The sequence below is a fragment of the Procambarus clarkii genome, chromosome 22 (assembly GCF_040958095.1).
Source record: "Procambarus clarkii isolate CNS0578487 chromosome 22, FALCON_Pclarkii_2.0, whole genome shotgun sequence".
NCBI classification, from domain to species: Eukaryota; Metazoa; Arthropoda; class Malacostraca; order Decapoda; family Cambaridae; genus Procambarus; species Procambarus clarkii.
This window is the reverse complement of record NC_091171.1, coordinates 7,898,861-7,921,684: the sequence shown is the minus strand read 5'-3', so window position 1 is coordinate 7,921,684 and position 22,824 is coordinate 7,898,861. Positions and strand designations below refer to the sequence as shown.

The following is a 22,824-nucleotide window of genomic DNA, read 5'->3' as shown; positions in this document are numbered from 1 at the left end:
GGACGATCCCAACGACACATTCCTTTTTAACGCAGCGCCAAAAACTATTTTATATAATACAGATAAATATTAATGGTCACCACCTCTTGTGCAGTTATAGAGAGCCAAAGTCTCGGAGAAGAGAATGTAAGGTATTCAGAGAAGGCCTTACAGATTCTTTTCTGAAAACTTGTTGAGTATTTTCTTCTACCACCCCTGTTTTTTGTATTAGTTTATACAATATGATTATTATTTATTTATTTTATTACATTGTTACAGTTTACAGAACACACACACACACATATATAGCAATAACTGTTCGAAAACCTCATTCTGCTCTGCAGAAGTTGGGTGCGTGCTCAAGATACAGCACGCATTTACCCTCTGCATCACGACACTGAGGCGTTGGAACAGGAAACTGGCCGCTCTTGAGTCTCTGGTTTGGTTAATGAGTTCCTCACCCACCTCCTTCAGGAGCGTAAGTGTACATGTACCCCAGGCACCCGGCGTCTCGGAACCTTTAGGCACGAACCTGTAACAATGTTCTAGGCCCCTGAACTTACATTAATTTTGTATATGGTTACGACTAGAATATGAAAGGTGTTTTGGCCCTGTTGGCAATTATTGTATTTGAAGTACACGTGAGAAGATTTAGAGTGGGTAGATTCGAACACAGAAAGAAACCGAAGCAGTGTTCGATGAAAGTGTGAATGTAATCAATTGTGGGCATGTCATGTGTCAAGTGTTTGTATTCATAAACTGGGGGTTTGACACCAGGAGTAAGGAGGGGTTTGACACCAGGACTAAGGAGGGGTTTGACACCAGGAGTAAGGAGGGGTTTGACACAAGGACTAAGGAGGGGTTTGACACCAGGACTAAGGACGGGTTTGACACCAGGACTATGGAGGGGTTTGACACCAGGACTAAGGAGGGGTTTGACACCAGGACTAAGGAGGGGTTTGACACCAGGACTAAGGAGGGGTTTGACACCAGGACTAAGGAGGGGTTTGACACCAGGACTATGGAGGGGTTTGACACCAGGACTAAGGAGGGGTTTGACACCAGGACTAAGGAGGGGTTTGACACCAGGAATATGGAGGGGTTTGACACCAGGACTAAGGAGGGGTTTGACACCAGGACTATGGAGGGGGTTTGACACCAGGACTAAGGAGGGGTTTGACACCAGGACTATGGAGGGGTTTGACACCAGGACTAAGGAGGGGTTTGACACCAGGACTAAGGAGGGGTTTGACACCAGGACTATGGAGGGGTTTGACACCAGGACTAAGGAGGGGTTTGACACCAGGACTATGGAGGGGTTTGACACCAGGACTAAGGAGGGGTTTGACACCAGGACTAAAGAGGGGTTTGACACCAGGACTATGGAGGGGTTTGACACCAGGACTAAAGAGGGGTTTGACACCAGGACTATGGAGGGGTTTGACACCAGGACTAAGGAGGGGTTTGACACCAGGACTAAGGAGGGGTTTGACACCAGGACTAAGGAGGGGTTTGACACCAGGACTAAGGAGGGGTTTGACACCAGGACTAAGGAGGGGTTTGACACCAGGACTATGGAGGGGTTTGACACCAGGACTAAGGAGGGGTTTGACACCAGGACTAAAGAGGGGTTTGACACCAGGACTATGGAGGGGTTTGACACCAGGACTAAAGAGGGGTTTGACACCAGGACTATGGAGGGGTTTGACACCAGGACTAAGGAGGGGTTTGACACCAGGACTAAGGAGGGGTTTGACACCAGGACTAAGGAGGGGTTTGACACCAGGACTAAGGAGGGGTTTGACACCAGGACTATGGAGGGGTTTGACACCAGGACTAAGGAGGGGGTTGACACCAGGACTATGGAGGGGTTTGACACCAGGACTAAGGAGGGGTTTGACACCAGGACTAAGGAGGGGTTTGACACCAGGACTAAGGAACATTTGGCCAATATTATGATGATGAGGTGACCCAGCTGAGGATGTGGTGACAGGTGTGGCGAGCACCAGCCCGTGCTCAAACATACTGATTGATTAATGTACATCACAAATGTACAGTTTATGGACAGCCTCTCTATCGAATAGACAGTACGTTTTAATACTAAATGTAATAAGTACAATCCTGACTATCGACATAGTACATAAATACACTTAATCGCCAGCATCGCACCAAAATATTGTGAATATTAAAGTTTACCTGAAAAGCTGTACAGAAAACCACGACATAACCTAACCTTGGGAGTGTAGGAGGACAAGCATGTAAATAGCATTTATTGCTTCTTAATTACAATTAGTACTTAACCTATAGCTATATTGATATTACAATTTTATAAACTAATAAAACAAAACTAAAGTCTTTCAATAAATTATAAAGTAACTCAGGATATTTTCAAATTTTGTATAAAATCTCTATTTTTAATAAAAGTGGAAATGAAATTCTTTATATTTAAAACTTGTGTATATAGAATTGAACATGAAAACTTCTTCCTAAAATTGTAAGTGTTTTAACAAAATGAGGAGAATATTTGGGGAGGTAAATGTAATGGCACAATTGTGTGTGTTTATGTACTATGCACTTTGTCAGGAGTGTGCTTATTACATTTAGTATTAAAACGTACTGTCTATTCGATGGAAGGCTTGAAGATCGATTACAAGTACAGAAACTCAAAAAAGGTCCAGGAATTAAATTTAAATTTTGCCCTTTCTAGATTACCATCGAGGAGACTATCAAGAAAGGGAAGGGAACTCTCAGGGGAATGCGCCAAGCCATTACGACTATTTAGCACTTGGAAGGGGTCAGGATAATGATTTGGGATGGGACCGGGGGGGGGGGGGGAGAAATGGTGCCCAACCACTTGGACGGTCGGGAATCGAACGCCGACCTGCATGAAGCAAGACCGTCGCTCTACCGTCTACCCGAAGCGGTTGGACTAGCAGGGCATGATAGAGGAATTGCCTAGCACTTCCCGTAGGGAGATGATAGGTGACCATGGCATGGAAACCTCATGGGTATGAGGTTTCTCATAAAACCTCAAAATATGACTTATTGTCATATGTTTTTCCGAGTTCATAGAGAATGGACTCGGTTTAGATTTTAAACCTCCTAAATTGTTTGGTATTTTAAAAGTTTCCATGAAATCTAACATTCCAATTTCTGAAGGCCACACATGGACGTCTTCAGGTATCAAAGAAAACGTGATTGGCAATAAAGCACCCGAGGCGATGGCTCAGTATCACAACAAACACAGGCCTACACCAGCTGCAGGAACGGCGGCGGGTTCATACAAACTGCACCTATCATCAAGAAGGAACGGCGGCTGCTCTCTGCACGGTCGACAGACCATGTTTGACCAAGATCTTGACTTAAAGGTCACTCGAGCAGTACTGTCATCAGCTCCCAACCCTGGGCCCCTCACAGGACACATCCTACATGACATCACGTGCTGTCATCTTGAGTCGAGGAGGCAAGAAGAAAAAGAAGCACTGTGAGCAGAAATCTTTTAAGATATTTAAGTATTGTATACTTGCTAATAAACCTTTTAAATAGTTTAATTGTTGAAAATAATTTAGGAAAAAAACCTGTTACCGAGTTTAAATTGTGAAATAAAGGAATACAGTCATATCTTTAATAGTCATTGTTACATTCTTGTACAGCCACTAGTACGCGTAGCGTTTCGGGCAGGTCCCTGGAAAGCCCTAGCCCAAAGAGGTCAGAGCCCTGGAAAGCCCAAACCCTAGGGGACAGAGAGACTGTGTGTTTACTCAGCTAGTTGTATTTCAAACCTGTACCCCCTCTAGTTGTGCTCGTGGGGTCGAGTTCTGCTCTTTCAGCCTGCCTCTCGACTGTCAATTAACTGTTACTAACTACTAACAAATTTTTTTTCTCCCCCCCAGGAAGCAGCCTGTAACAGCTGTCTAACTCTTAGGTACTTATTTATGTACATCCCTGTTATGTAACAGGGGCACTGATTATGCCCCTGTTAGGTAACAGGGGCATCAGGGTGAACGAAACTCTGACCATTTTTGTTTCTCACCGGCGCCGGGAATCGAACCCAGGCCACAGGATTACGTGTCCAGTGTGCTATATACACAGCCAGCGGTACCCCCAAGTTTCCTTGAATGTGTGTGTGTGTGTGTTTTTTGTGTTTATGAAATTGAAAGAAAACTTGAATGGTCTCCCAAGCTATAAATCACTAAGAATGGTATGACCCTTGAATGTATTCAAGTAACCTTCCAGACATTTTTCTAAGCTAAGACAAAGATCAATGCAAAGTCTTAGTGAAATAATAGTCATTCTCTAAACAGAACTTTGAAGGCATATGCATTTTGAAAATAACACTGTCAAAGGACAAAAAATAATATTTCATTATAATTTATTTTATTGAGGGAACAGACAGCTTGTGTATGTATGTGTGTTAGGCTAGTATCGAGGTCCTCTTCTAAGATCAAACTATTGACCCTACCAAAGATGCAACTCCACAACAGTTGACTAGCTCCATTTTTTAATTTAATTTATTTATTATGCACTCCATACCCATCCCATGGGCGGTAGGTGGAAAGGGTTACAGAGGCACATAATGGGCTTAGGAACTGAACTCCATAGTTCGTTGTTTAGCTAAGTAAGTGACAATCTTGTGAAGCTAGTTACACAATTAGTAATATTACATACACATGTACATACATTGTGTGTGTGTGTGTGTGTGTGTGTGTGTGTGTGTGTGTGTGTGTGTGTGTGTGTGTAATTACCTAAGTGTAGTTACAAGATGAGAGCTACGCTCGTGGTGTCCCGTCTTCCCAGCACTCTTTGTCATATAACGCTTTGAAACTACTGACGGTCTTGGCCTCCACCACCTTCTCACTCAACTTGTTCCAATCGCCTACCACTCTATTTGCGAAGATGAATTTTCTTATATTTCTTCGGCATCTGTGTTTAGCTAGTTTAAATCTATGACCTCTTGTTCTTGAAGTTCCAGGTCTCAGGAAATCTTCCCTGTCAATTTTATCAATTCCTGTTACTATTTTGTACGTAGTGATCATATCACCTCTTTTTCTTCTGTCTTCTAGTTTTGGCATATTTAATGCTTCTAACCTCTCCTCGTAGCTCTTGCCCTTCAGTTCTGGGAGCCACTTAGTAGCATGTCTTTGCACCTTTTCCAGTTTGTTGAGTGTGTGTGTGTGTGTGTATGTGTGTGTGTGTGTGTGTGTGTGTATATATATATATATATATATATATAATATATTATATATATATTATATATATATTATATATATATACATACATACACATGTCCATATCAATAATCTTTATGAATCCTTTTATATCATAAGTGATTCAAGAGGAGGCTCACAACATTCTCTATACAAGAAAGTTTACATCTATTTGCTGCTAGGTGAACAGAGCTATTAGGTGAAAGAAAATGTGCCCAATCATTTCTGTCCTTGCCCAGGATTCGAACCCCAGATATCCGCTTGTGAGTTGGGAATGAACCTAACTCTACTAAAAGTACCAGTAATCATTTGATATGAGTATTGAGTAGTTTGTGTTCTTTGGTGCCCTAGTGAGCCGTTTCTCTCAGTGGTAGATTGAGGTACTATATGCACTTTACTGCCCACCCTCTCTGTATTATAGGACAAGACCTTTGCAAAGCATATTGTGTCAGTGAAGCAGAAAATTTATTATGTACTAGGGGTACTAGCAATGTTTGGTGGCTCCATGGCTATGGTTTAGGACATCAACTAAGATGAGTCCCTGACCAAAAACATATGCATACACACAGCCATAAAAAAAGAGCCAAAACAACATTAATTGCTAATTAATTGCAGATAATAAAATGGAAGCAATGAACTCTGCAGTGTCCAAGTTAGATGATGAAAGTCTGACTATAAGCCCAGCAGCAGCTATCAATGATGATGACGATATTAGTGGTGCCTTAGCATATCTGGATCTTGGGTAAGAAGAATATTTGAAATTAAAAATAATATATTATTCATGGTATTAAAGTTATTCAAACACGTTATTATTTATTAAAGACACTATATCTTTGTGTTACTGTATTGAATACACATCTGACCACATGCTTTCCGGACACTGGGATTTGCATGAAAGAATAACCTGCTGCGCCTGGATAAGTAGTTTGTCATCCTGAAAATGTATGGGAAAAGCTTGACAATTTTATGAGAAAAAACAGGTATTTTGCTTTTACTCGTCAATGAGATGTTCTGAGCTGCTTATGAAGCTGAATATTATTTTTGATGGTGCAGCATTATTTAGATGGTATAGGTAGTGGTGGATACTGATGGGGTTAGGTTGACTAAAGTGGAGAATGATGGTGATGGGGTACTTTTAGATGTTGTAGTGCTTGGGTCATTATGTGATGAACTAGGTGCAAGTGGTTCAATGCAAGTCTTCTTGCAAGCCTTTGTACCACTCCCACATAGCATTATTAACACTGCATCTTAGCTTACCTTACTGCTTTTCTATTATGTACTGTTAAATTACATTCACTTCTAGAACAATAGTCAAAGATGGTAGATTTATCCTTAATAATGTCTGAAAGCACAGTCTTTCTCACTTGATGTTCAGTGCACACAACACTTCTTCTCAAATGTCAGCACTGTCCTCTTTCTGTTAGTTTTCCTGCATGTAGAAGCTCTGACAAAATGCCTGCATTTGGAGCTGATATGATACACAGCTATTCCTAAGTTTTGAGGATACTGAATATTCAACAAAATCACAGTAATGAATGCTCCAATGTCTCATCACAAATCAAAACAATGGACCATAGACCTATTATTTCACATGAGTAGCAAAAGCACTCATGTGGACTCATCTCCCATCCACTTGCATTCCCCATCACAGGTTTATAAAAAAATTTTTACAAAGAAAAACCCTAGCCCATCAAGAGAGCCTGCAATTTCCCCATCTCCTCTGCTTTGCACATTAACTTGAGATTGCTGCAGTGACTTTGTTTCCTACTCCATTTGGGCATAAATAAACTCCACAATTCTTTTGTACCTTTACGATCAACTTCTTGAGCTGAAGGATAACTTTTTTTTGGGAGGTACTTAATTTTTGGTTTTCAAAATTTTCTTTACATTCATATTTGCAGCAGGATAACCTTGTTTATTTACACAAATACATTTTTTGCAAAGGCTTTCTTGTGGTGTCAATGAACACAATGAAAATATGAATAAAATAAGTTAGGAAACCCTGACTAGGCAATGGTGCTGCCACTTGATGCTGGGAAGCTGGGTTTACTAGGTTAGTCACTTGTGATATGAAGTGAGCTCATTATGAACTGGATAGAGCTTCTTTTTAGTTCCTCCATACCACATTATATCACCCTGCTGAATCTTTGGAGAAGATTCATTAGGATCTGAATGTCATGGCTCAGAACAGTTTAAATAACTTTTTGGAAAAGCCATGTTTTGAATTGAGAGTTTATAAAAACCCAGCGTTAAATGTAACAAAATGCTATTTTCTGGGTGAGACTCGTAAGCTCCCCACAGCTATCCAGGCTGATATGTATATTATTAGACTTTGGTATAAGTCAGTGTGAATGGAGTTCTAGGCCTACCAGGGACCACAAGCCAGAACCTGGCCCCCTCAGGGAAGCATGAAGAGCAATGACCTATAGAAGTGCACATGTGATTTGGAGCATTCTATGTCTGCCATTGACCGGGCTAGGCACCCAGAAAGGTAAGCGCCTCAAAACAAACCCCTATGCTGGTTAAAACTACTACAGAACACTAACGAGTGGACAGAACTCCCCAAATGAAAATGAGCAAACGAGCATGACGTCCCACATGCCGCGCCACTTGTCTGTGCAGTTCCCCTTTCCCCGGGAGGGGGAAAGGGGAGCCCCAGATCCTTTGCACCGGCTATCCACACCCCAGTTCAAGGCTGGATGTCAAAACACACGTAAAACCACCGATTGGGGGGAGGGATGGTTGCCGAGGAGCCTCCAAGTCTCGCACAGAAAATGGTGCTTCATTACATTCAACGCTGGTTTTCTGGGGGGAAGGGGGGAGCCCCTTTGGCTCCCCGGAACTACATTACAAAAGACGAAAACAAGAGGGACTTATCCGGGAGGTGGGCGGCACTCGCTCCTCAACTCAAAGTCGAGACAACAGGCTGCAACCGTCGACCCAAAGCGACACAGGCCCGACTAGGCCCAGGAACATTTACGAGGTAGCGTGCAGCCAGGACCTTGTTCGACTTCCAAAAACCCCGCTCCCGAATGTCAGCCCAAGACATGATATCGAAGATGACAGCAAGTGCAGCAAACTTACGAACATCATGGGCACAAAGATAGACCGCAGGCTGGGTGGACCGAATAACCCTGCGGACAACCTGAGAGACCCGAATCCTGGAACAGGGAAGAATGGAAACCGGATCAACCCAAAGCGCGTCCCCGGTCACAGAGGCCGTGGCGCGCAAATAACGGTAGAGCCGCAGCCGGACACAACACATGGTGCACCCCCGACCTGACCAACCAAGCCTCAACAATCTAAGGACCCCTCCGTAACGCAGCGGTCTCATTCTTTACCTGAAAAGAAGGAGACGGCTGCAAATGAACTAACCTATCACCTTGACCAAAAGAGCAGAAACCTCTGTGCCGGAGGAGACCATGAAGCTCCACGACTTGACCCCCACAGGCTAATGCCAACAAGAAAAGAGCTTTGGAAAAACAATCCTGAACCAAAGGGGCCGCAACAAACCGAGGAGAAGATAAATAAGAGAGAACCCAATCCAAGGCCGACTCGTTCCGTTGGCTCTGCCGGACGTACAGGCTCCTGGAGGTTGACCTCTTCGCATTGGTATGGTCTCAGCGTCTCCCGATATAGATGGCGCCCCTCCCTGACTGTGGAGCCATCGCTGTGGATACCTTTCGGCAGGACTGGTTGAGGTTGGGTTACCTATACCTCTTGACCCCGGTTCAGCTGTTGCTTAGGGTTCTGGCTCTTTTGGAGTCTTACTGCAGGAGAGTCATCCTTGTGGCCACTTAGGGGCCGGCTCAGACTTTGTTTCAGGTGCTGCTTGCTCTTTGTCTGAAATAGGGGCGTTTTCTGCTGCTGTGCCTCTTTCAGCAGATCGGATCAGTCTGGTACATAGCTGGTTCAGTCTACTCTTCTGCTCTTTTCGTCTGGTCTTTTTGACACTGGTGGATCACTACTTGAATGGTGATCAGGAGGCTGTGTCCAATCTGCGTGCTTCGTCTCAGCGACAGTATGAAGTTTCCTGGTGTTCTTTTCGTCCTTTTCTCTCTCTTTGTAGGTTGTCTTCTATTTTCGATTGGGTTGTTTTGTCCTTTCATTCTTGGCTCTTTCAGGACCGCCTTCTTATGCCTAATACTGTTGCCTCTTATCGTGTGGCACTGGCGGAGCCGCTCTAGCTTGCGTTCGGGGTGGATGTCACTTCGGCCCTGTTTCGCAAGCTTTCTCATGCACCATCTGAACTGTCCTGGTCCTTGGACCGGCTGCTCTCTCTTCTCTTTTCTCCTTGGTTTGCGTTGGCCTCTTCGGTTCAAGATTGTTTTTCCAAGGTTCTGTTTCTGTTGCCAATGGCCTCTGGCAGTCGGGTTGGTGAGCTTCATGCTCTCCTCCGACACAGGGGTTTCTGCACTTTTGGTCCAGGCGGTTGGTTTGTTCGGTTGCAGCCGTCTCCTTCTTTTCTGGCAGAGAACGAGAAGGCGGCGTTCTGGAGGGGCCCCTTGGGTCATTGATACTTGGTTGGTCAGACCGGGGGTGTATTATGTATTGTGTCTGGGTTTGGCTCTTTGCCATTATCTGGGGGTCTTGGCTTGTGTGGCCGGGGTCATGCTTTGGGTTGATCCGGTTTCCCTCATTTCCTGTTCCAAGGCTCGGGTCTTCCAGGTCATCCGCTGGGTTATTAAGTCTAGCCAGCCTGCTGTCTACCCTCATGCCTATGACATTCATAAGTTTGCAGCTTTGGCTGCTGTGTTTGGCAACATGTCTTGGGCTGACATTCGGGCACGGGGGTTTTGGAGGTCGAACAGGGTTTTGGCTGCCCATTATCTGGTGAATATTCCTGGTCCTGGTAGTTGGTGTGTGATTTTGAGTCGCAGGTTGCAGTTCATCTTTCAGTAGCAATTTCTTAACCAGAATACGGGGTTTGTTTTGGGGCGCTTACCTTTCTGGGTGCCTGATTCGGTCGATGGCAGACATAGAATGCTTACAGCCACACAGGGTTTCTATAGGCCATTGTTCCTTGTGCCTCTCTGAAGGGGCTCGTGGTCCCCGGTAGGCCTAGAACTCCATTCACATTGACTGGTGTCAAAGTCTAAATATATCCATACCAGCCTGGATAGCACCGGGGAGCCTCTGGGTCTCACCCAAAAAATGGTGTTTCATTACATTCAACGCTGTTTTTGTTTTTGTTTTTTTAACACATAAAATAACTTGCAGGGAACCAGCGTATAATTCAAAGAGGACCAACTATATTTGTTGGGAAGAGTACTTCATGGCAGTAGCATTTTTAACTGCCATGAGAAGCAAGGACCCTTGCTCACAAGTTGGAGCATGTATAGTGAATACAGACAAGAAAATAGTTGGTATTGGATATAATGGGATGCCGAGGGGTTGCAGTGATGACCTATTACCTTGGGGTAAAGATTCAGAAGACCCTCTTCATACAAAATATATGTATGGTAAGTAAGAATTAAACATTGTATGTCTTAATTAAATTGACTTTTATTATCAATGTTTTCTGCATATTTATTCAATTATCATCATTACAGTACTACCCCATTTTTCCATTTTCCACTGTTAAAAGAAGAAGTGGAAGTATTGTAATCTGCTTCCAATGAGTTATTTTAAAATATGTTCACATACCAACCATTCACTTTTTATACATCCCCAAGCACACTACATTTCAGGTTCGTTCTAGTGCCAAATATTAAATTAAATAGTTTAAGCTTTACCCTGTAGCTTTCTTTATCTATCAAAGTGCCTGTTTTGCAGGGGGGCCAGGTAGTGTGCCCAGATGGATGACCTGGATTTTCCCTGTTTGGCATTTAGGGATTCAGATCTTGAATTTCCATCCTACTATGTTTCCCCTGCAGAGGCTCAGGAGGCTCTTAGTACTTACCTCCTGCATGACCTGATTTACCCTTGGTTATGGATCTAGCTTCTTTTGAGTTTCGTTCTTCCTTTCCTTATTGGGTGCACTACAAGGTTCTGGAGTCATCCAGGCTAGCGGACTTTCCAGTTGTTTCTCTTGGAGTGTGGCACAAGTTTTCCTGTACCTACATGCTTGATTGGCAGGAAGTGTTGATTGTTGCTAGTTTTTCTGGGGGCTTTCTGGTGTACTTCATTGCATACCCCCTCACCCCTGCCCTTCCCCGTGACATGAATCTTGTGCAGCTACATGCTCAGGTGCTCCTTCTGTCAGCTTCTTTGGTGGCTGATAACTTTCGTACCCATTCCCACTATCTTTCTGGGTGTCCTTCCTTAGATGATGGCAAAGATAATTAACTTTAAATGTAAAGTGTTCATAGGTCATCACTCCGTGTGCCTCTCTAAAGAGGGCCAGGTTCTGGCTCGTGGTCCCTGGTAGGCCAATAGAACTGTGCGACTGATGACACCTAGTTGTACGACATTTAATCAGTGTGATGGCTTCAGGGAGTCTCTGGGGCTCACCCAGAGCCCCAGAGGCTCCCTGGGGCTCTGTATAAGAATATACTAAAACTTGTGTTTTAGTATATTCTTTGCTGTTTTTTTACTCTATGAATATTATTTGCCATCATTATAGAAGCTGCACAATTTTGGTAAAGGATCCTCTTCAGGTAACTTAATATTACTGTACATTACTTTTCATTTTTGGAGGATTCTCAGTTTCAGTGGAAGCTAAACCCAAATTCTGTATGATATCCAACCCACAAATGAAGATGAAGAAACAACGATGTTCTGGCCTATCTTTGACCATTATCAAGTTGTGTAATGGTCCAGAACAGACTAAAATGTCATCATTTCTATATTTACAGTTGTTGTTTGGATATCAACTTTTCAGCCATGTTATTGTGACTTATTGTATAAGGAATCACAATGATTGTATAATACACAATATACAGAATTGTATAAAACAAATCTGTATATTGTATTAGTTACTAACTTCATAATTTAAAAACAAATATTTTCTTATATTTGTCTATCCTTGGTTTAAATTTAGGGTACTTTAGTTTTAAATGCAGAAAATTAATTTTTAAGCAAATTTGCTCACATAAATAAAATAGTACAATGAAACAAAGCTTACCTGTCATGAAAATTGTTTTTTCTTGCCAATTACTAAATACCACATGAAATTTGTAAGGCTGATAACTGATGAATAATTTTTTTTTTTATATGAAAGGAGCAAAATGCTGCAACAATGTAAGTATAATTTTGGTAATGTTAACAATAGCAGAATAGGCAGCAGCAATTATTTACTCTTATTTTTGGCTTCATTGTGGTGAACATTTTAATGTGCATTTTAAAGTTTATGAATGGTGCTTAAGTCTTTATCATTTAATTTCTTGTAACTAGTATATCAGATATTTTGTGTTTAGTACTTATTTCTAATCAGTGTTTTTAGTGTTATGAATTCATATTTTAATATTCAACAGTTTGTCATGCTGAGATGAATGCCATCATGAATAAGAATAGTTCTGACTTGTCTGGCTGCACTATCTATGTTGCCTTGTTTCCCTGCAATGAATGTGCAAAATTAATTATTCAGGCCCGAATCAGAGAAGTAGTTTTCTTCTCTGATAAGCATGTTCAAAAGCCAGTCACCATTGCAAGCAAGCGCTTGTTGGACATGGCAGGGGTAATGTACAGGTATGGTATGAAAGCTCTTTTAAATTTTTACACATTTTGTTATCAATTGGTCATTATTATACATCTTCATAAAATACAAATATTCTCCAGACACTTAACTACTGTACTGCACAGTTGTACAGTAGTTACAACAACTCTGTTGTAATAGCACAACTCTGAGAGTTGTGTTATTTTTTAATTACCCTATATTTTAATGTTTTCATCACTCTTTGTGTTTTGAAATGACAATGATTGTGCTTAGAAACCTTTTGACATTAACTTTACCTAAACATTTATAAAAACAACAAAAATATGTCCTTGACAATTGCACTATGAAGTTTCTGCCAAAACTAGATGCACAGTGCGGTGATTAACCACCGCACTGTGTAGAGTGCCTTGAGGCACTAGATCGGGGGTGTGCAGAGCGTCTCAGGGCTCTCGTAGGTTTAACATTGCATTCAAAACTCCCACGGCAACAGGGGTTCACATCAGCTTCCTCAGGGATCTAGTAAACAGACACCATCTAAAACAAAAAATCATGGGCAACTTTCCTGGGTGTGAGAGCCTCAGTACTGAGTGAGCAACCAAGGCTGGCACATGCAGTATGAGCTAACAGCACTGTTGTTCAGCTTGTGATCACAGTATTGCCTAAAAATGTCTAAATATACACTATATGTAACTGGTATTATTTAGCCATGTTAGTATTACAGAAGAGGCTGACTCTGATTAAAACTGTGTACAATGTTCAGATATCAGTGAACATAATGCTGTTCAAGATGTTCACAACACTAGCCACAGCACACTGCCATTGTTTGGTCCATCTAAGAATCTTGAAACGACTTCTCATGTTCCATTACAAAATTAACTTGAGGAAAATTATTCATTTACAGGATTTAATGACTAGGATTTGGTAATGCTGGATTGTGCTGATAATTAGTGATGTGCATAGTATAATGTGAGGAGGAATCTTGGTGAGGATGGAGGGAGGTAGCTTTAGTTGGCTGGTATGTGGTAGCCACCCTGGTCGTTCACGTCCGTGGAGTGTTCAACGTTCTGGCGGAAGGCCAGTCTCAGTTCATTCCCCTATCCATGGAATGGACGGTCGATGCCGACTCATTCAGTTGGCTCTGCCAGACGTTTGGGCGCATGGAGGTGGACCTCTTCGCGTTGGTGTGGTCAAGGCATCTTCTGGTATATGTGGCGCCCTTTCCCGACTGTGAGGCGGTTGGGGTTGATGCCTTTCGGCAGGACTGGCCAAGGTGGGGGGGGTTCCTGTACCTTTTTTCCCCGGTTCAGCTGTTACTCCAGGTTTTAGCTCGCTTGGAGACTTACCAGGGGAGAGTTGTCCTTCTGGCTCCTTGGTGGCCGGCCCAGCCTTGATTTCAGGCACTGCTTGCTCGGTGTAATTACCTAAGTGTAGTTACAGGATGAGAGCTACGCTCGTGGTGTCCCGTCTTCCCAGCACTCTTTGTCATATAACGCTTTGAAACTACTGACGGTCTTGGCCTCCACCACCTTCTCACTTAACTTGTTCCAACCGTCTACCAGCATCACTGAAAGTACTCAGAGTATGGGTAACGATGTTTATCAGTGCTATACCGACGGCTCTGTAGAAGAAGGTGGACGATGTACCGGATGTGCATGTAACATATTTGAACAATCTTCTCTCGTACATACAGCAATGAAGCGCGTCAATGACTGGGCAAGTACAACTCAAACCGAACTTGCAGGCATATACCTTGCCACTGAATTTTTAAAAGACAAAGGCAGTGGACTTATATACTGTGACTCGCAGAGTGCACTCCTGGCATTGAACGCACATAGTAGTGACACCCAGAAAATAGTCAGTGATATTCGAATGAATGTTTTAGCTGCCAAAGAAAACAGATTTGAGATTAAATTCCTATGGATACCATCACATGTTGGCATCTCAAGGCATGACACTGTTGATATGCTTGCTAAGTCAGCCTGCAGAAAACCAGTGGTAGAAATTGATATGGGTGTTTCATTAGCAGTGACAAAGAGAATACTTAAACAAATATCTAATGAAAATCTCACCGACCTAACAAATTCTCAAAGACCTGAAAGTTGTAGCATTAAATATTATGATAGATATCGTGAGGAGACATTCACATATGGGACTAATAGAACAAGAACCCGGCAATGTGATGTTATAGTGGCCAGAATACGCCTGGGATATAGACGTATCTGGCAGCTTCCTCAAAACCCAAATGTCGAGTACACAATGTGTCAACTTTGTGAAAGAGAAAACATGCACTCTCTTGAACATTATATTGTAGAGTGTCCAATACTGACTGACTTTCGCCCTCCTGGGCTAAGGTATGCTGAACTCTGTAGTTACTATATTAGTACTGGAACACTTGATGATATATTGGACTTGTATCCAAAATTGACCATGTAATGTATCAATCATACAATGTATGTATGTGATGTAACTATATAACCTGAGCTTGTAAAAGCACCTTCATCACCTTCAGTGATTAAGTGCTTAATTGCACACTAGTTTCTTTATCAGCTACCTCACCCTGTCAGGGTAAATGAGACAAATGTATGTGAATGCATGTGTGTGTGTATATATGTATGTGTATGTGTGTGTGTGTATGTATATGTATGGGTACAAAGCATATATGGAAGCTGATCAGAATTACATTTCACCTTTGTGAATGTACATTAATGACACTATGTAAAAGACACATCTAATACTTTATGTAGGGCATACGTAAATCTGTGTATCTATGTATTTACATATGTAGGTTAGCTTAGCATTTTAAAAGCACCGAATCACCTTCTGTGGTTGAGTGTTCAATAAACCCTTGAACTGTATGTTTAACACTTCTCTAACCCTGTCCATGGAGGACAGAAGAAAATGTATATATGCTGGTTAGCATTGTAAATGTGTGGCCACGTCTGTGGTAGAAAATAATAAAAAAAAAAAAAAAAAAAAAAAAAAAAAAAAAAAAAAAGAACTCTATTTGTGAAGGTGAATTTTCTTATATTTCTTCGGCATCTGTGTTTAGCTAGTTTAAATCTATGACCTCTTGTTCTTGAAGTTCCAGGTCTCAGGAAATCTTCCCTGTCGATTTTATCAATTCCTGTTACTATTTTGTATGTAGTGATCATATCACCTCTTTTTCTTCTGTCTTCTAGTTTTGGCATATTTAATGCTTCCAACCTCTCCTCGTAGCTCTTGCCCTTCAGTTCTGGGAGCCACTTCGTAGCATGTCTTTGCACCTTTTCCAGTTTGTTGATGTGCTTCTTAAGATATGGGCACCACACCACAGCTGCATATTCTAGCTTTGGCCTAACAAAAGTCATGAACAATTTCTTTAGTATATCGCCATCCATGTATTTAAATGCAATTCTGAAGTTAGAAAGCGTGGCATAGGCTCCTCGCACAATATTCTTTATGTGGTCCTCAGGTGATAGTTTTCTATCTAGAACCACCCCTAGATCTCTTTCTTTATCAGAATTCTTTAAAGATTTCTCACATAATATATAGGTTGTGTGGGGTCTGTGTTCTCCTATTCCACATTCCATAACATGACATTTATTAACATTAAATTCCATTTGCCAAGTGGTGCTCCATCTACTTATTTTGTCCAGGTCTTCTTGAAGGGCATGACAATCATCTAAATTTCTTATCCTTCCTATTATCTTAGCATCATCAGCAAACATGTTCATATACTGTAATTCTGTATACCAACTGGTAGATCATTTATGTACACAATAAACATCACTGGTGCAAGAACTGAACCCTGTGGTACTCCACTTGTGACATTTCTCCATTCCGATACATTGCCTCTGATTACTGCCCTCATTTTTCTATCAGTCAGAAAATTTTTCATCCATGATAGAAGCTTACCTGTCACCCCTCCAATATTTTCCAGTTTCCAGAACAACCTCTTATGTGGAACTCTGTCGAAAGCCTTTTTTAGGTCCAGATAGATGCAGTCAACCCAACCATCTCTTTCCTGTAATATCTCTGTGACTCGATCATAGAAACTGAGTAAATTCGATACACAGGGTCTTCCAGATCGAAAATCATACTGTCTGTCTGATATTATATCATTTCTCTCTAGGTGTTCTACCCATTTAGTTTTGATTAGTTTTTCCAATACTTTCACTATTACACTTGTCAATGATACAGGTCTATAATTGAGGGGGTCTTCCCTGCTGCCACTTTTGTAGATTGGAACTATGTTAGCCTGTTTCCACACGTCTGCTACGATTCCTGTACACAGGGATGCCTGAAAGATCAGGTGAAGTGGAATGCTGAGCTCAGATGCACATTCTCTCAGAACCCATGGTGAAACGCCATCTGGGCCAGCTGCTTTGTTCTTACCGAGCTCCTTGAGCATTTTTTCCACTTCGTCTCTAGACACCTCTATGTGCTCTATGTTGTTCTCTGGAATTCTTATTGTATCTGGTTCCCTAAAAATTTCATTTTGTACAAACACACTTTGGAACTTTTCGTTTAGTGTTTCACACATTTCCTTTTCATCTTCCGTGAATCTATTTCCCATTTTCAACCTCTGAATATTATCCTTTACCTGCAATTTGTTGTTTATGAATTTATAGAATAGACCTGGTTCTGTTTTACATTTGTCTGCAATCCCTTTTTCAAAATTTCTTTCTGCCTCTCTCCTCACTGCCGTGTAGCTGTTTCTCGCATCTTTGTATCGCTGGTATGTTTGAGGGTTCGGCCTCTTCCTGTATTGATTCCATTTTTGTGTCTTTTGGTCTCTAGTCCTCTCGCAATTTCTACTGAACCAATCCTGTTTCCTAGTTCTGCATCTCTGTTTTGGTATAAATTTTTTTGTGCCTTTATCATATATTTCACAAAACTTGACATACATCTCATTCACTTCCTTGCCTAGCATCAAGTCTGTCCAATTATACTCACTAAAAAAATTTCTAAGGTCACCATAATGTGCTCTCCTGAAGTTTGGTTTTTCAACTGCTTCAACCTCCTTATTTTCTTCCAGCTTATAACGCATTGCATACTTTATTCCCAAAAAGACATGGTCACTTTTACCCAAGGGAGGAAAGTACTGAATGTCAAATATCTCTTCCTCCTTCCTGGTAAATATCAAATCTAGCATGGAGGAAACGTCCCCTTCCCTCATCCTCGTAGCTTGTTTAACATGTTGATACAAGAATGTTTCCAGGATGAGGTCTACAAATTTACAGGTCCAAAAATCTTCTGTTTTAGCTTCATATGCTTCCCAGTCTATGGATTTCAAGTTGAAGTCACCGACTATCAACAGTCGTGATCTATCGTTATCCGCTCTCGCTATAATCTCTCTCATTATTGTTATAAGACCTTCACGTTTACTATCTAGCTCCTCCTTTGACCATGTGCTGCTTGGCGGTGGACTATATGCATTTATTATCATTAGTTTATCATCCTCATGGCAGATCTCTAGTGCTATTATGTCAACTTCTTGTGGATTGGCAGTCATTATTTCGTTCACCTTTAGGTGTTCTTTTACCAGCACAGCAACGCCACCGCCTTTCCTAATTTTTCTGTCCTGTCTCCAAATTGAGTAGCCCCTTGGGAATATGACCTCATTTAAAATTACATCTTCAAGTTTTGTCTCCGTGAGTGCAACAATGTCTGGTGTCTGCAGCTGTATTACATCACTTAACTCCAGTATCTTCGATCTCACTCCATCTATGTTGGTGTATGCAATCTTCAGGAACTTGTTCCCCCTCTCCTTATTCTTCACTCCCCCTCTCTCTATTGATTTTGTTGGTTTGCCTTTATGTACCACTTTACTGGTTTGCCTACCCCTATCACTTTGTAGAAAAAAGAATTTATTTCTTCTTCATTCCTGCTCTCATTTAAATGTTTTGCCTCGGCGAGGTTCAGTTTCAGCTTCTCTCTATCTTCTTTTGAAAGATCTCATCTTAACGACCACCCTTTCCCATCCTCATCACTTTGCAATTTTCTAGCATTCCTTAGTACTTCTTCCATCTGTTTGGCACCGTTTAGGGTGATCCTCAAAGGTCGATCTTTCCCTTTTACGTACCTGCCTATTCTCCTGTAGTCGCACACATTCTCTATGGTTGTAAGACCTTCCACGAGGTCAACAATTTTATCTACTACTTTAGCTTCTTCTACAGCTCTTTCTGGCCTAGATGTTATCGCCTTTTCTTTGCAGCCAAAAATGATCAGGGACTTACTCCGATCAACTGTGTTTTGCACCAACTTCGGGTTAGATGCCAATTCTTTTCTCACTTCCAGCCTAATGTTTGTTTTATCTTGGTTGCTGCAGTGTTTGACTTCCTTTACTGCTTCTTCTATTTTTTCCTTCTCCTTGGCCACTTGTGCATAAGTGAGTTGCATATCTTTCTTGCACTGTTCTATTCCCTGTGTAACTTCCTCCATCTGTGCTGACAAAAGCTGTTTCTCCTGTTGAATTTCCTTGCCTAACCTATTGTAGTCATTTATGTTTAAATTTACTTTAACTTCTTCCAAAGCTATTTTTAAGAGTTTATTTTCTTCTTCCATGGCTTTGCAATTTGTTTCCAGTTGATTCTTATCCTTGCGCAAGTCTTTCACTAAACCCTCAAGACATAAAACTTTGCTATTCAAATGGTCATTACTTTCTTTCAATTTACTAATTATTTCTACATGAGAGTTCACTATAGTATCTAAATTTACTAACTTGTTATGTAGACTGCTAATATCAATGCTTTCTTCATTGAATCCCTCAAAATCAAGCTCTGTTTTGTTTTTCCCCTTGCCAGTGGCCATCTTGAGTGTTATTCTCTGCACTGTAAACACTAGGGCAACTTTTTCTCATCCGATTTTTCACTTCCCTTAGCACTTTCCTGTTATCTCACCTATTTTTCAAAAGCACTATACCTTTATGTTCTCTGGGACACCACTCACTACCATCAACCTGTACTACAATACTTAGGATTGTTGAAATATGCTGGAGCTCCTCTGCTGCAAGTGTTGACCCTCTGGTGTCCGACCCAGAGGGTGTTCCCACGGCTCCACCTCTTTCAGCAGATCGGTTGGTTCGTTCGTTCTCCTCGAGTCTTCGCGTCTTGAGTTTCTGACTCGAGTCTATCACCACTTGTATGGGGTGCAGGTGGCTTCGTTGTTGGTGTGCCACCTGCATGCTTCATCTCGGCAGAAGTATGAAGTTTCCTGGGGTTCCTTCAGGTTTTTCCTATCACTGCGTAGGTGTACTTTGGTCTCTGATAGGGTTGTTTTGTCCTTCCTTTCGTGGTTGTTCCAGGGCCATCATCATATGTCAAATACTGTCGCCTTATATCGTGCAGTGCTGGCGGAGCTGCTTCAGCTTGCGTTTGGTATTGATGTTACTTCTGCTCCATTTCACAAGCTGTCTTGTGCGTTGTTTCACCTCTGGCCTGCTCATGCGCCACCTGAGCCATCCTGATGTTTGGACTGGGTGCTCTCTTTTCTCTCTTCTCCTCGGTTTGTTGTGGCCCCTTTGGTTCAGGAGTGTTTTTCTAAGGCTCTTTTTTCCTGTTGGCAATGGTCTCTGGGGGTCGGGTAAGGGGGGCAGGGGTTTCTGCTCTTTTGGTTCTGGAGGTAGGTAGGTTCGGATGCAACCGTCTCCTTTTCTGGCGAAGAATCAGTCAGCTGCTTTCTGGAGGAGTCCTTGGGTTGTTGATGCTTGGTTGGTCAGGCCGGGGATGCATCATGGGTTGTCCAGTTGCGGCTCTCCACCATTATTTGTGCACCACGGCTTCAGTGGCTGGGGATGCGCTTTGGGTTGACCCGGTTTCCCTTCTTCCTTGTTCTCGGGCTTGGATCTTCCAGGTCGTCCACAGGGTTATTAAGTCTAGTCAGCCTGCGGCTATCCTCGTGTTCACGATGTTCGTAAGTTTGCTGCTTGGCTGCCGTCTTTGGCAACATGTCTTGAGTTGACATTCGGCACGGAATTTTTGGAGGTCGAACAGGGTCCTGGCCACTCTCTACCTTGTCAATATCCACTGGACCTAGTAGGGCCTGCATTGCATTGGGTCGGCGGTTGCAGCCAGTTGTTTCGATTTCGTGTTGAGGAAAAGATTGCCGAAGAAAACATACATTACCAAGGAGAAGTCATTGCCCAGACACAAGTCTATGAAAGATAGGTTTACTGTACTCTTGTGCTGTGTGGTAATGAGAGTGGCAATTTAAAAATTAAACCCCCTTGCTTGTGTATCATTCCGAAAATCCTAGGGTTTTCAAAAAATATAATGTGCAGAAAAACAAAATGTGTGTGATGTGGAGGGCTAATGCTATGGCATGGGTGACGAGGCATTTTTTTACCGAGTAAATGGTAAATGAAATGGTTTGCCCTGCCATCAAAAAGTATCTGCAGGAGAAAAGTTTGCCACTCAAGGCCCTGCTTCTCCTCGACAATGCTCCTGGCCATCCTCCAGGCTTGGAGGATTCAATGATGGAGTAAGTTTTTTTTTTTACAATATAGTTCCTTCCTCCCAACACCACTCCTCTACTTCAACCTATGGCCCAGAAAATTATTGCCAATTTTAACACTTTGGCGTACCCCGCGCGCCACCCCTCAACTGTGCGATATGGTACCGAGGGTGTCACGGGAGCGCGCGTAAATTCTGAAAAGTGTATACTCTCTTCAACTTTGTCACCTTAATTCTCGGCCTACGAGATTAAATTTTGTATCATTGTGTTCGCAATAGAATTCTCTACAACACTAAATGCATATAAACTCCAAAAGCCCGGCTAATTACCCGCAGCAAACAGAGAAAGTGCGAACGAGTTACCCAGGAGCGCGCAAACTCGATAAAATGTTTTCACTATTTTCACTCTGGTCACCTAAATTTTCGTCCTAGGTTTCGTCCTAGGTTGTGAGACCATTTTGGTCTCAATGGGTTCGCAATAGAATTCTCTAGAGGAACATTAGCATATAAAATAAAAAACCTGGTCACGCTCCAACTGTAGACGAGTTGAAGACAGGCCACGAGTTAGCCGCAAGTGAGTGCTCAGACGCCTTCCAGCTACACTCCCAATTCCCGCCCTTTTCAAGCCTTTCTTTCGCAATTTTCTTCCTGGAAGGGCCTTGTTCATGATCACTATCCATCGTGGAGTAAGTGTAGATAGTTTCTAAAGCCGCAGTAAGAAATATAGCCACGGAAAATAGCCGAAATGTTCACACGTTTGAGATGCGAGGGGAGGCGACATTGGTCACAACAGTGGAGCGAAAACAATAGGCCCACGGCGAGTGCCAAGCCGCCTGAGGGCCACGAGGCTCAACAAAGAAGATGGAAAGACATCGGCGTGCATTTTAAAACCAGTCCCCCAAAAATTGGATAAAAACCTGATTTTTGGCGATTATTTAAAGTGGATGACGCAATGCTGCGTCATCCCCGGCATTACCGACAGTAAACGGATGACGCAATGCTGCGTCATGCCCGGGCGAAAGTGTTAAGAAACTATGAAAAGGCACTTTTCCGGAGATGTGTCGAAGTGACGGATGCCACAAACCTCACCCTGAAAGAGTTCTGGAAAAACAATTTAACATTTGTAGGGCTTTAAAACTCGTAGACAAAGCCTGGCAAGAAGTGATTCTAAGAACCATGATTTCTGGCTGGAGAAAATTGTGGCCTGAATGTGTTCCAGAATGAGACTTTGAGGGGTTTGAACCCGAACCTGAAGTTCCTCTTGTTGAGGAAATTGTTTCTCTGGGCTGGCAATTGGGCTTGGAGTTGGAAGGTGCTGATATTGAGGAGTTGGTGGAGGAACACAGCGAAGAACTGACCACCGAAGAACTCCAAGCCCTTCACAAGGAGCAGCAACAAGAGGCAGCTGAGGAAATTTCTTCAGGGGGGAGGAGGAGGAAGCAGTAGAGAATGTCCCTTCCTCAAAAATTAAGAAAATGTGTGGAGCATGGGAAGAACTGTAAACTTTTGCAGAAACGACTCACCCAAATCAAGCTGCAGTAGGCCGTTAGCTTAACCTTTTCAATGGCACTGTGATGCATCACTACAGACAAATGTTAAAACGAAGGGA

General features: G+C 42.4%; 1 non-coding gene across 1 annotated transcript in view; it reads left to right on the top strand.

Annotated features, from left to right (window-relative positions):
- Positions 1-3,076: 3,076 nt before the first annotated feature.
- LOC123757307 (uncharacterized) overlaps positions 3,077-22,824 on the top strand; it is a 66,247-nt gene continuing 46,499 nt past the window's right edge. The window contains exons 1-4 of the transcript XR_011229384.1: positions 3,077-3,463; positions 5,802-5,928; positions 10,407-10,648; positions 12,602-12,815. This is a non-coding gene — a transcript (uncharacterized protein). The remainder of the gene's footprint in view (positions 3,464-5,801; positions 5,929-10,406; positions 10,649-12,601; positions 12,816-22,824) is intronic.